Genomic DNA, 11,733 nt, shown 5'->3' with positions numbered 1-11,733 from the left:
AGCACGGCATTGGTGCAAAACACACCTATAAGCGAGTGGAAGAGAATAGAGGACCCAGAAACAAACCTGTAAATCTATAGCCACTTGATATCTGACAAGATACCAAAAACATACGTTGAAGAACAGACACCTTCTTCAACAAATGATGCTGGGAAAGCTGGGTACTCATTCACAGCATAACGACACTAGACATTATCTCTTACCCTGTACAAAAATCAAAACTGATCAAAGGCTTTATTAAAAGTGTTTTCTTCAATGTATAGGTATGGGTAAAGACTTACAGATTCTAATAGCTCAAGAAATAAAACCAAGAACTGGAAAAAACAAGATTACATGAAAGTCGAAGGCTTCTCCACAGCCAAGGAAAAACAATTAAGCAAGAAAAGCTCCCATAGAATGGGAGTAAATCTCTACTAGCTATACATACAACAAAGGAATGCTACATATAATGCATAAGGAACTTAGAAACCTAAGAAAAAATAGTGACATAGACAAATGAAATGAATAGATAAATCAAGAGATGAAATATAAACAGCCATAGGAATATATAAAAAATGTTCAGCACCTTTAGTCACCAGAGAAATGCAAATCTAAGTTGCCCAAAGATCTGTCCTACCACAGTTAGAATTCTGGACATTAAGAAAACAAATGTCAACCAACACTGGTAAGAAAATGGGAGAAAGGGAATCCTCATGAACTGTTAAAAAGAATGTAAACTAATACAACAACCATGAAAATCAACATGGAGGAGTTTTTTTTTTTCTTTTTCTTTCTTTACTTTTTTTCAGTTAGTTGAGACAGTTTCTTTGTATAGCCCTGGCTGTTCTAGAACTCACTCTGTAGACCAGGCTGGCTTCAAACTCAGAGATCAGCTTGCTTCTGCTTCCTGAGTGATGGGATCAATGGCTTGGGCCACCACACCTAGCAAAACTAAAAAACTAAAAATAAAACTATTCTAACATGCCCATTGGAATACAACAGAGACACCTGTGCATCTGTGTTTATTCACAACAGCCAAGTTACAGAGTCGGCCAATGTGTCTGTCAACAGATAACTAGATAATGAAAATGTGCTATATGCACAAAGGAGTTTGTTCAGCCATAAAGAAGGAAATGATTGTGGGGTTTTTTTCTTCTGTGGAGAAATGAATGGAACTAGAGGTCAACATATTAAAAGAAATAAGCCAGACTCAAAAACCAAATGTATGTTTTCTCTCGTATTTTCTATAATATGTCTGTATGGAATGAAATCATGAGCAAGGCTATCTGGGAAAAGCAAAGGGGCCTAGTGGAGAGATGATAGGGAGCATAAAGGGGGCATGTGTGGTAAATATGTTCAAGGCAATACTCATATTTCTGTTCAGAGCATATCTTTCACCTTTGAAAATATAGCTAAAACTATGAAAATGGCTATAAACCCATTGTAAGATATAATGAATATGCACCAACTAAAAAAAAATCTCTGCTGTCTGTTTGATGTAAACAGATAAATTACTATCTCTTAGAAGACAGTGAATATCTACTCTTTTGATCATATGGAAATAATGTGGTTCACTAATGGATCTTACCTAAAAAGTAAAAATACATATTTCAGAGCTGTTTATGTCATAGTGTTCTTGAGTGAAGTAGAGAAGAAAAGCCTATGCCCAAGGCTATCTCAGCACAATAGATGACATCTTTGCTCCTGTTTTAAATCTCTTGTGTATTATTCAGGTGCCTCAGATATTAGTGAGCATGCACTCATAGGCATATATTTTTTTTCTGAACTGAGACTGAAACGGGAATTCCTGCATTCTAGGCAAGCTCTGTACCACTAGGCGACACCCTCAACCTGCAGGCAGTCTTTTGTGTGTGTGTCATCATTAAAAAAAATGGAAATTTATATTTGAAAATTTTATGCAAATTCCATTTGCAACATCTCCCCTAATAATTTGCATCTTATTTATTTATTTATTTATTTATTTATTTATTTATTTATTTATATAATGCCAAATGCCATTTATTGAAGGAGGAAGGAAGTCTTTTTTATTTTGTTTTATAATTTAATTTAATTTTACATATCAGCCACAGATTCCCTTTCTCTCCCCCCCCCCCCCCCGCCTTCCCCCCAGCCTACCCTCCTCCATTCCCATCTCATCCAGGGCAAAGACTCCCCTGAAGATTGAGTTCAACCTGGTAGGTTCAGTCCAGGCAGATCCAGTTCCCTCCTCCCAGGCTGAGCCATGTGTCCCTGTATAAGCCCCAGGTTCCAAACAGCCAGCTCATGCACTGAGCACAGAACCCAGTATCACTGCCTGGATGCCTCCCAAACAGATCAAGCTAATCAACTGTCTCACTTATCCAGAGGGCCTGATCCAGTTGGGGCTCCTCAGCTATTGGTTCATAGTTCATGTGTTTCCATTCGTTTGGCTGTTTGTCCCTGTGCTTGTTCCAACTTTGGTCTCAACAATTCTCACTCATACAAACCCTCCTCTTTCTCGCCAATTGGACTCCTGGAGCTCCACCTGGGGCCTGGTCGTGGATCTCTGCATCCAGCTCCCTCAGTCATTGGATGAGATTTCTAGCACGACAATTAGGGTGTTTGGCCATCCTATCACCAGAGTAGGTCATTTCGGGCTGTCTCTCGACCATTGCCAGTAGTCTATTGTGGAGGTATCCTTTTGGATTTCTGTGGACCTCTCTAGCAGCCTGCTTCTTCCTATTCTCATGTGGTCTTCATTTACCATGGTCTCTTATTCCTTGTTCTCCTTCTCTCTTCTTGATCCAGCTGGGATCTCCCGCTCCCCCAAGCTCTCTTTCCCTCGACCCTTGCCCTTCATTACCCCCACTCACGTCCAGGTTGTCCATATAGATCTCATCCATTTCTCTGTCATTGGGCAATCCCTGTGTCTTTCCCAGGATCCTGCTCTCTAGGTAGCCTCCCTGGAGTTGTGAGTAGCAGTCCAGTCATCCCTGCTTTACATCTAGTACCCTCCTATGAGTGAGTACATATCATGCTTGTCTTTCTGAGTCTGGGTTACCTCACTCAGGATGATTTTTTCTAGATCCATCCATTTGCCTGCAAACCTCATGATGTCATTGATTTTCTCTGCTGAGTAGTATTCCATTATGAATATGTACCACATTTTATTTATCCATTCTTCAGGTGAAGGGCATCTAGGTTGTTTCCAGGTTCTGGTTATTACAAACAATGCTGCTGTGAACATAGCTGAGCAAGTGCCCTTGTGGTATGATTGAGCATTCCTTGGGTATATGCCCAAGAGAGATATAGCTGGATCTTGGGGGAGATTGATTCCCAATTTTCTAAGAAAGCACCATATTGATTTCAAAGTGCTTGTACAAGCTTGCATTCCCACCAGCAGTGGAGGAGAGTTCCCCTAGCTCCACATCCTCTTCAGCATAAGCTGTCTTCAGTGTTTTTGATCTTAGCCATTCTGACAGGTGTAAGGTGGTATCTCAGAGTCATTTTGATTTGCATTTCCCTGATGATTAGGGATGTTGAGCAATTCCTTAAATGTCTTTCAGCCATTTGAGTTTCCTCTGTTGAGAATTCTCTGTTTAGTTCTATAGCCCATTTCTTAATTGGACTGTTAGGCATTTTGATGGCTAACTTCTTGAGTTCTTTATATATTCTGGATATCAGTCCTCTGTCAGATGTGGGGCTGGTGAAGACCTTTGCCCATTCTGTAGGCTGTCGCTTTGCCTTGTTGACCTTATCCATTGCTCTACAAAGCTTCTCAGTTTCAAGAGGTCCCATTGATTGATTGTTTCTCTCAGTGTCTGTGCTACTGGTGTGATATTTAGGAAGTGATCTCCTATGCCAATGCGTTTAAGACTCCTTCCTACTTTCTCTTCTAGCAGGTTCAGAGTAGCTGGATTTATGTTGAGGTCCTTGATCCACTTGGACTTAAGTTTTGTGCACGGTGGCAGATATGGATCTATTTGCAACCTTCTACGTGTTGATATCCAGTTATGCCAGCACCATTTGTTGAAGATGCTTTCTTTTTTCCATTGTATAGTTTTGGCTTCTTTTATAATTTTAAAATTATATGTTCATAGGTGTGTGGATTAATGCCCGGGTCTTCAATTCCATTCCATTGGTCCACATGTCAGTTTTTATGCCAGTAACAAGCTATTTTTACTACTGTAGCTCTATAGTAGAGCTTGGGGTCAGGGATCATGATGCCTCCAGAGGTTGTTTTATTGTACAGGATTCTTTCAGCTATCCTGGGTTTTTTGTTTTTCCATATGAAGTTGAGTATTATTTTTTCCAGGTCTGTGAAGAATTGTGTTGGTATTTTGATGGGGATTGCATTGAATCTGTAGATTGCTTTTGGTAAGATTGCCATTTTTACTATGTTAATCCTGCCTATACATGAGCATGGGAGATCTTTCCATTTTCTGACATCTTCTTCAAATTCTTTTTTCAGGGACTTAAAGTTCTTGTCATATAGGTCCTTCACTTGCTTATTTTATAAAATTTGTGGCTATTGTAAAGCGTGATGTATCTCTGATTTCCTTTTCAGCCTGTTTGTCAATTGTATATAGGAGGGCTACTGATTTTTTTGAGTTGATCTTGTATCCTGCTATGTTGTTGAACGTGTTTATAAGCTGTATTGGTTCCTTGATTGGATATTTGGGGTCACTCATGTATACTATCATGTCATCTGCAAATAGGGAAAGTTTGACTTCTTCCTTTCCAATTTGTATCCACTTAATCTCCTTATGTTGTCTGATTGCTCTGGCTAGAACTTCAAGTACTATATTGAATAAGTATGGGGAGAGCAGAGAGCCTTGTCTTGTTCCTGATTTTAGTGGAATCGCTTTGAGTTTCTCTCCATTTAATTTGATGTTGGCTGTTGGCTTGCTGTAAATTGCCTTTATTATGTTTAGGTATGTTCCCTGTATTCCTGATCCCTCCAAGACCTTTATCATGAAGGGGTGTTGGATTTTGTCAAATGCCTTTTCTGCATCTAGTGAGATGATCATGTGGTTTTTTTCTTTGAGTTTGTTCATATGGTGTATTACATTGACGGACTTTCGTATGTTGAACCACCCTTGCATCCCTGGGATGAAGCCTACTTGATCATGGTGGATAATTGTTCTGATGTGTTCTTGGAGTCTGTTTGCCAGTATTTTATTGAGTATTTTTGCATCAATGTTCATGATGGAGATCAGTCTGTAGTTCTCTTTCTTTGTTGTATTCTTGTTTGGTTTAGGAATCAGGGTAATTGTAGCCTCATTGAAGGAGTTTGGTAATGTTCCTTCTGTTTCTATTGTGTGGAACAATTTAAAGAGTATTGGTATTAACTCTTCTTTGAAGATCTGGTAGAATTCTGTGCTGAAACCATCTGGTCCTGGGCTTTTTTTTTTTTTTTTTGGTTGGGAGACTTTTAATGACTGTTTCTATTTCCTTAGGGATTATTGGACTATTTAAATAGTTTATCTGGTCTTGATTTAACTTAGGTATGTGATACCTATCCAGAAAATTATCCATCTCGTTTATATTTTCCAGTTTGTGGAGTAGAGCTTTTTGAAGTATGACCTGATGATTCTCTGAATTTCCTCATTGTCTGTTATTATGTGCCCCTTTTCATTTCTGATTTTGTTAATTTGGATGTTCTCTCTCTGTCTTTTGGTTAGTTTGGATAAGGGCTTGTCTATCTTGTTGATTTTCTCAAAGAACCAACTTTTTGTTTCATTAATTTTTTATATTGTTCTCTTTGTTTCTATTTTATTGATTTCAGCTCTCATTTTGATGATTTCCTGGCATCTATTCTTCCTGGGAGACTTTGCTTCTTCTTGTTCTAGAACTTTTAGGTGTGCTGTTAAGTCACTAGTGTGAGATTTCTCCAACTTCTTTATGTGGGCATTTAGTGCTATGAATTTCCCTCTTAGCACTGCTTTCATAGTGTCCCATAAGTTTGGGTATGTGGTGTCTTCATTTTTGTTATCTCTAGGAAGTCTTTAATTTCTTTCTTTATTTCTTCCTTAACCCATTGGTGATTCAGTTGAGCATTATTCAGTTTCCATGAGATTGTAGGTTTTCTGTAGTTTTTGTTGTTGTTGAAATCTAACTTTTAACCATGGTGGTCTGATAGAATGCAGGAGGTTATTCCAATTGTTTTGTGTCTGTTGAGATTTGCTTTGTGGCCAAGTATGTGGTCAATTTTAGAGAAGGTTCCATAGGGTGCTGAGAAGAAGGTATATTCTTTTTTATTAGAATGGAATGTTCTGTAGATATCGATTAAGTCCATTTGAGTCATAAGATCAGTTAAGTCCTTTATTTCTCTGTTAAGTTTCATTTTGGGAGATCTGTCCAGTGGTGAAAATGGAATGCTGAAGTCTCCCACTATTAATGTGTGGGGTTTTATATGTATTTTAAGCTTTAGTAATGTTTCTTTTACATATGTGGGTGCCCTTGTGTTTGGGGCATAAATGTTCAGAATTAAAACTTCATCTTAGTGGATCTTTCCTGTGATGAGTATAATATGCCATTCTTGATCTCTTTTGATGGATTTTAGTTTGAAGTCTATTTTGCTGGATATTAGGATGGCTACACCCACTTGCTTCTTAAGACCATTTGATTGGAAAGTCTTTTCCCAGCCTTTTATTCTTAGGTAGTGTCTATCTTTGAATTTGAGGTGTGTTTCTTGTATGCAGCAGAAAGATGGGTCCTGCTTTCGTATCTATTCTGTAAGCCTGTGTCTTTTTATAGGTGAATTAAGTCCATTGGTATTAAGGGATATTAATGACCAGTGATTGTTCATTCCTGTTATTTTTTGGTGGGTTTACTTCTGTGGCATTATCTATTGCCTGTGTTTTCAAGGGTGAATCTGACTTCCTTAGGTTGGAATTTTCCTTCTAGTGCTTTCTGTAGGGCTGAGTTTGTGTCTAAGTATTGTTTAAATCTAGCTTTGTCCTGGAATGTCTTGTTCACTCCGTCTACGATGACTGAAAGTTTTGCTGGGTATATTAGTCTAGGCTGGTATCCATGGTCTCTTAGTGTCTGCATTACATCTGTACAGGTCCTCCTGGCTTTCAAAGTCTCCATTGAGAAATTGGGTGTTATTCTGATGGGTTTGCCTTTATAAGTCACTTGGCCTTTTTCCTTTGCTGCTCTTAATATTCTTTCTTTATTCTGTACGTTTAGTTGTTTAATTATTATGTGGTGAGGGGACTTTTTTGGGGGTCTAATCTGTTTGGTGTTCTATAGGCTTCTTGTATCTTCATAGGCATTTCCTTCTTTAAGTTGGGAAAGTTTTCTTCTATGATCTTGTTGAATATATTTTCTGTGCCTTTGAGTTGGTATTCTTCTCCTTCCTCTATCCCTGTTATTCGTAGGTTTGGTCTTTTCATGGTGTCCCAAATTTCTTGGACATTTTGGGTCATGACTTTGTTGGCTTTAGTGTTTTCTTTGACTGATGAATCTCTTTCTTCTACTGTATCTTCAACACCAGAGATCCTCTCTTCCATCTCTTGCGTTCTGTTGGTTATACTTGCATCTGAAGTTCCCGTTTGTTTACTCAGATTTTCTATTTCCAATATTCCCTCTGTGTCTTCATTTTTTCTATTTCCCTTTTCAGGTCTTGGACTGTTTCCTTCATCTGTTTCATTGCTTTTTTGTGATTTTCTTTCGGGGATTTATGTTTTCTTCTGCTTTATTTGTCCTTTCCTCTAGTTTTTCATAGTGTTCTTCCCATTTTTTTTGTCTTTTCCTCAATTTCATTTGTGATTTCTTCTATATAAGCCTCTACCCGTTCCATGATGTTATTCATAAGGTTGCTTTCTTCTGCTTCTTCCATTTTGTGATGTTCAGGTCTAGCTATTGGAGGAGGGCTAGGTTCTGGTAATGCTGTATTGCTCTTCATTTTGTTGTATGTACTTCTGCCTTGATGTCTGCCCATCTCCTAATGGATTTGTTCTTGGTGTTATCAGTGCTCTTGGTCCAGAGAGATGACAGATTCAGGAAGACTCTCTATCTTGTCCAAATGGGAACTCCGGGGCAGGATGGAAGCTCTTGTCGAGATGGGAGGTCCGGGGCAGGAAGGGAATCTGTGGGCTGGTCTCTAAGTCTCAAGAAGTGGCTGGTGTCTCAGGCAGATGGGCGTGGGGGCAGGGCGTGGAGATTGCAGAGTCTGCCGGGGTCTTGGAGAAGGGGAACCTTCCCCGTGGGGGTGGAGGGGATCCTGCCTCATGGCCAGAACCTGGGGCCAAGTTGGGCAGGTCTTCCCTGGAATGGCTGGTGCCCAGGGATGGGATCTAGAGGCAGACCTCTGTGAGTCTGAGCCCACCTCTTGTCCATATGGGAGGTCTGAGGGAGGAGGTCTTAAATACATGCTTACAGCACAATGGGAGAACCCGGGAAGGCAGAAGTTCGCTACTGATGTTTTACAATCTTGCATCTAAGCTGGCAGTCTTTAGCAGAGAGAAGAAGGAAAAATAAATGACCCAGCTGGTGCTTCAGCTGTACTTGTAGACCTGCATCCTGACCTTCTGTTGACTGGTGCTTCTTCACTCAATTCTGATTTTACTGTATTTAAAGAACAGAATGAGTGAAAACAGATGCTCATTGAACAATACCAAGACAAACTGAATAGACAAAGCTTTAATTTCTTAATAAAGTGTGAAGATGGAGCCAAGCAGCTGACCAGCATTTTCTGATTGTGTATGATGATTTGTTCTTTAACACACAGAGATTAACCCAGTTGTAATACAAATAGGACCATCCAATAGGATACGTCATGTCATTGGAAGCCACATGGAAGCCATTCTCAGACTCACCTGAGAAATAATTCCCCCAAGGAAAGTCATTTCCTTCAGCTTCTAGGGTTGTTAAGTACAACAAATAAACTACCTGGCTGTCACCTTCACTAAGAAAAAAATGTGTGTTATTGGTCATTTGCACAGTTTTCTACTTGTGAGGAAGCTTTTCCCTGTCACAGAACATAGCTGCAGCGGTCAGTAAAATACTATTAGGAACAGTTATTTCACTCCTGGGGATTACCATCTAAATGTCCCAGTGGCAGAGGACCTCAGACTTTAGGCAAGGAGTTCAAACTGTTGGCAGAATTTGGCCTATACTCTAGTATTATTATCATCCTCAGTACTAGGGTTAATGAATGCACTACCACAAATCCAAAAAAACTCAATTCTCTTAATTGACAGAAATTTGCCAGGAGTCAAGGTTCTGTTGCTCAAATATGGTCTTTCAAGGAGCAGTTATCACACTTTATAGTTATTTCTTCCAAACTGAACCACTTCCTGGTGGAGAGAAGAGGCTCACAAAACTTACAAGGAACTTATAAGAGCTCACCAGGAACTTACAATACTCACAAGGCTCTGCCTTGAGGTTAGAAGAGCAGGAAAAATTACAGAGATAAGAGGAGATTCTTTAGTGGAACTGCCTGCCAGTTGCACAGGAAACCCTGCTGATTCAGCTTTTCTGAGTCACCACCCATGCTGTGTGGGCTTTTTAGTGAGGCAGATTCCCAGGAAACACCATGTGCTTGCAAGTCATTTCAGTAATCTTATTTGTTCACCAAAGTAGACTGGGATAGGGTTATTTGCTGAGCCTGTCATCGGTATAGACACCTCCATACATCTTCTTGGGGAATTTTACATAACATATCTTTCTTTTGTAGAAACTACTAGGAGGCAGAGATCTAAACTAAACAAGGAATTCGAAGTTATTTCAGAATACAGAATCTTTCTGCAGCATACTCCAGGGGAAGAAATCGTGCTGTGCAACCTTTATTCTGGTGGCTGTGTATGGAAGTGCCACTTCATAACAGCCTTTTCCAATCTCATTCAAAGAGACCGTGTCAATAGTTGCTAACTAATCTTGTGCTTCTTCACTAAAATAATTTGACTCAGGATTTGTATTTCTCATAGGAAGAAAGCTACCTCATCAGAGTAATGCCAAAGACCTCAGTTAAAAGTTCAGAAAGCCAAATAACCAAATGAATGGAAGCACATGAACTATGAACCAAAGGCTGAGGGGCCCCCAACTGGATCAGGCCCACTGAATGGGTGAGACAGTCATTTGGCTTGATCTGTTTGGAAGGCAGCTGTGCGGTGGTGCCGGGTCCTGGGCTCGTTGCATGAGTTGGCTGTTTGAATCCTGGGACTTATGCAGGGACGCTTGGCTCGGTCTGGGAGGGGGGCAATGGACCTGCCTGGACTGAGTCTATCAGGTCGATCCCGGTCCTCGGGGGAGACCTTGATCTGGAGGAGGTGGGAATGGGGGGTGGGCTGGGGGGAGGGGAGGGGGGGTGAGAGGGGGAGAACAGGGGAATATGTGGCTATTATGTGGAACTGAATGGTGTTGTAAAATAAATAAATAAATAAATAAATTTTTCTATAGATCAGAAAAAAAAAAGTTCAGAAAGCAGTCCACAATACTGACAAAGTGAATCAGACATTAGATGTAGATTTCTGGGGTCTGTGCTTTATAATATATCTCTTTCTGTAAATATTGTCATATGATGATGCATTTAACTTCACAGTTTTTCTTCAATAGGCTAATTACATGTTGATTTCTGCAAAACAAATACAGCTGTTGGATTTGTGGCCAATTTTCTATGTCTAGGACTTCTTTTGTGGACATTCTCATATGAATGAATGTCTACAGGGCATTCCAAATGTATATTTGGTCTGAAGAAGACCTTTCCTATAGTTTACTAACTGTAATTCCTTTTACTGAACTGTAAATGAATTCCTGTTTGCCACCAACATATTTTCATGTTTTTGTGTGATGCTACTAGAAGTTATCAATCATTTGTATCTTGAATGTTTCCTAAAGGCTTATGTGCTAAAGATGTGGGGCTTTCCTTGATCCTATTGAGAGGCAATAACACTTCTTAGGTAATAAAACTTTAGAAAATACCGACTGAGATTGAAGTAGGGTCACCTTTGGGTAAACAATAAAAGGGCATTGCAGCATGGAAGATAAAATAAACCTTTCCATTCCCAACTTGCTTTTGATCTTGGTGATTATCACCACAGAAAGCAAATTAGAATCAGGGAATTGGGACACTGACCCCTTCCTGTTCTTTTGCTTCATTGTTGACATGTGAGGAACAGGCCTGTTTTGCTACATGCTTCCACTATGATGGGCTGTGCTGCCATGAGCCCAAAGTGTCCATGGACTCATACCACAAGCCAAAATGAGCCTTCCTGTTGATTAACACAATATTTCATCATAATAATGAAAAACTGACAATAAAATGTCATTGAAGAGGGCATAACAAAAGCTCAAGGAAGTTTTTTTTGTCTACTTTGAGAAAATAATCTATAGGATTATCTATAGGATAATCTATAGGATGCATTTTTGTTTCTTCTTGTTACTGATTTTTTTAGGTCATACTTCAAAAACCTGTACTCCACAAAACTGGAAAATCTAAAAGAGATGGATAATTTTCTGGATAGGTACCACATACCTAAGTTAAATCAAGACCAGATAAACTACTTAAAAAGACCAATAACCCCTAAGGAAATAGAAACAGCCATTAAAAGTCTCCCAACCAAAAAAAAAAAAAAAAAAAAAAAAAACAGGACAAGATGGGTTCAACACAGAATTGTTACTGATTTTTAAAGATAAGGATAGTTTCAGTTGTTAGCAACATGATTGCTCCAAAAAGACTCAACCAAACAAAACTCAACAGCATGGATAGCATCCTCCTGGGCCCCAGTCCTTTAAAACCATCTTAAAAGACTGATGGGCTTGTGACTG

This window comes from Peromyscus maniculatus, chromosome 3 (assembly GCF_049852395.1).
Source record: "Peromyscus maniculatus bairdii isolate BWxNUB_F1_BW_parent chromosome 3, HU_Pman_BW_mat_3.1, whole genome shotgun sequence".
In the NCBI taxonomy this organism is placed as follows: Eukaryota; Metazoa; Chordata; class Mammalia; order Rodentia; family Cricetidae; genus Peromyscus; species Peromyscus maniculatus.
Note: the sequence above shows the minus strand (reverse complement) of the source record.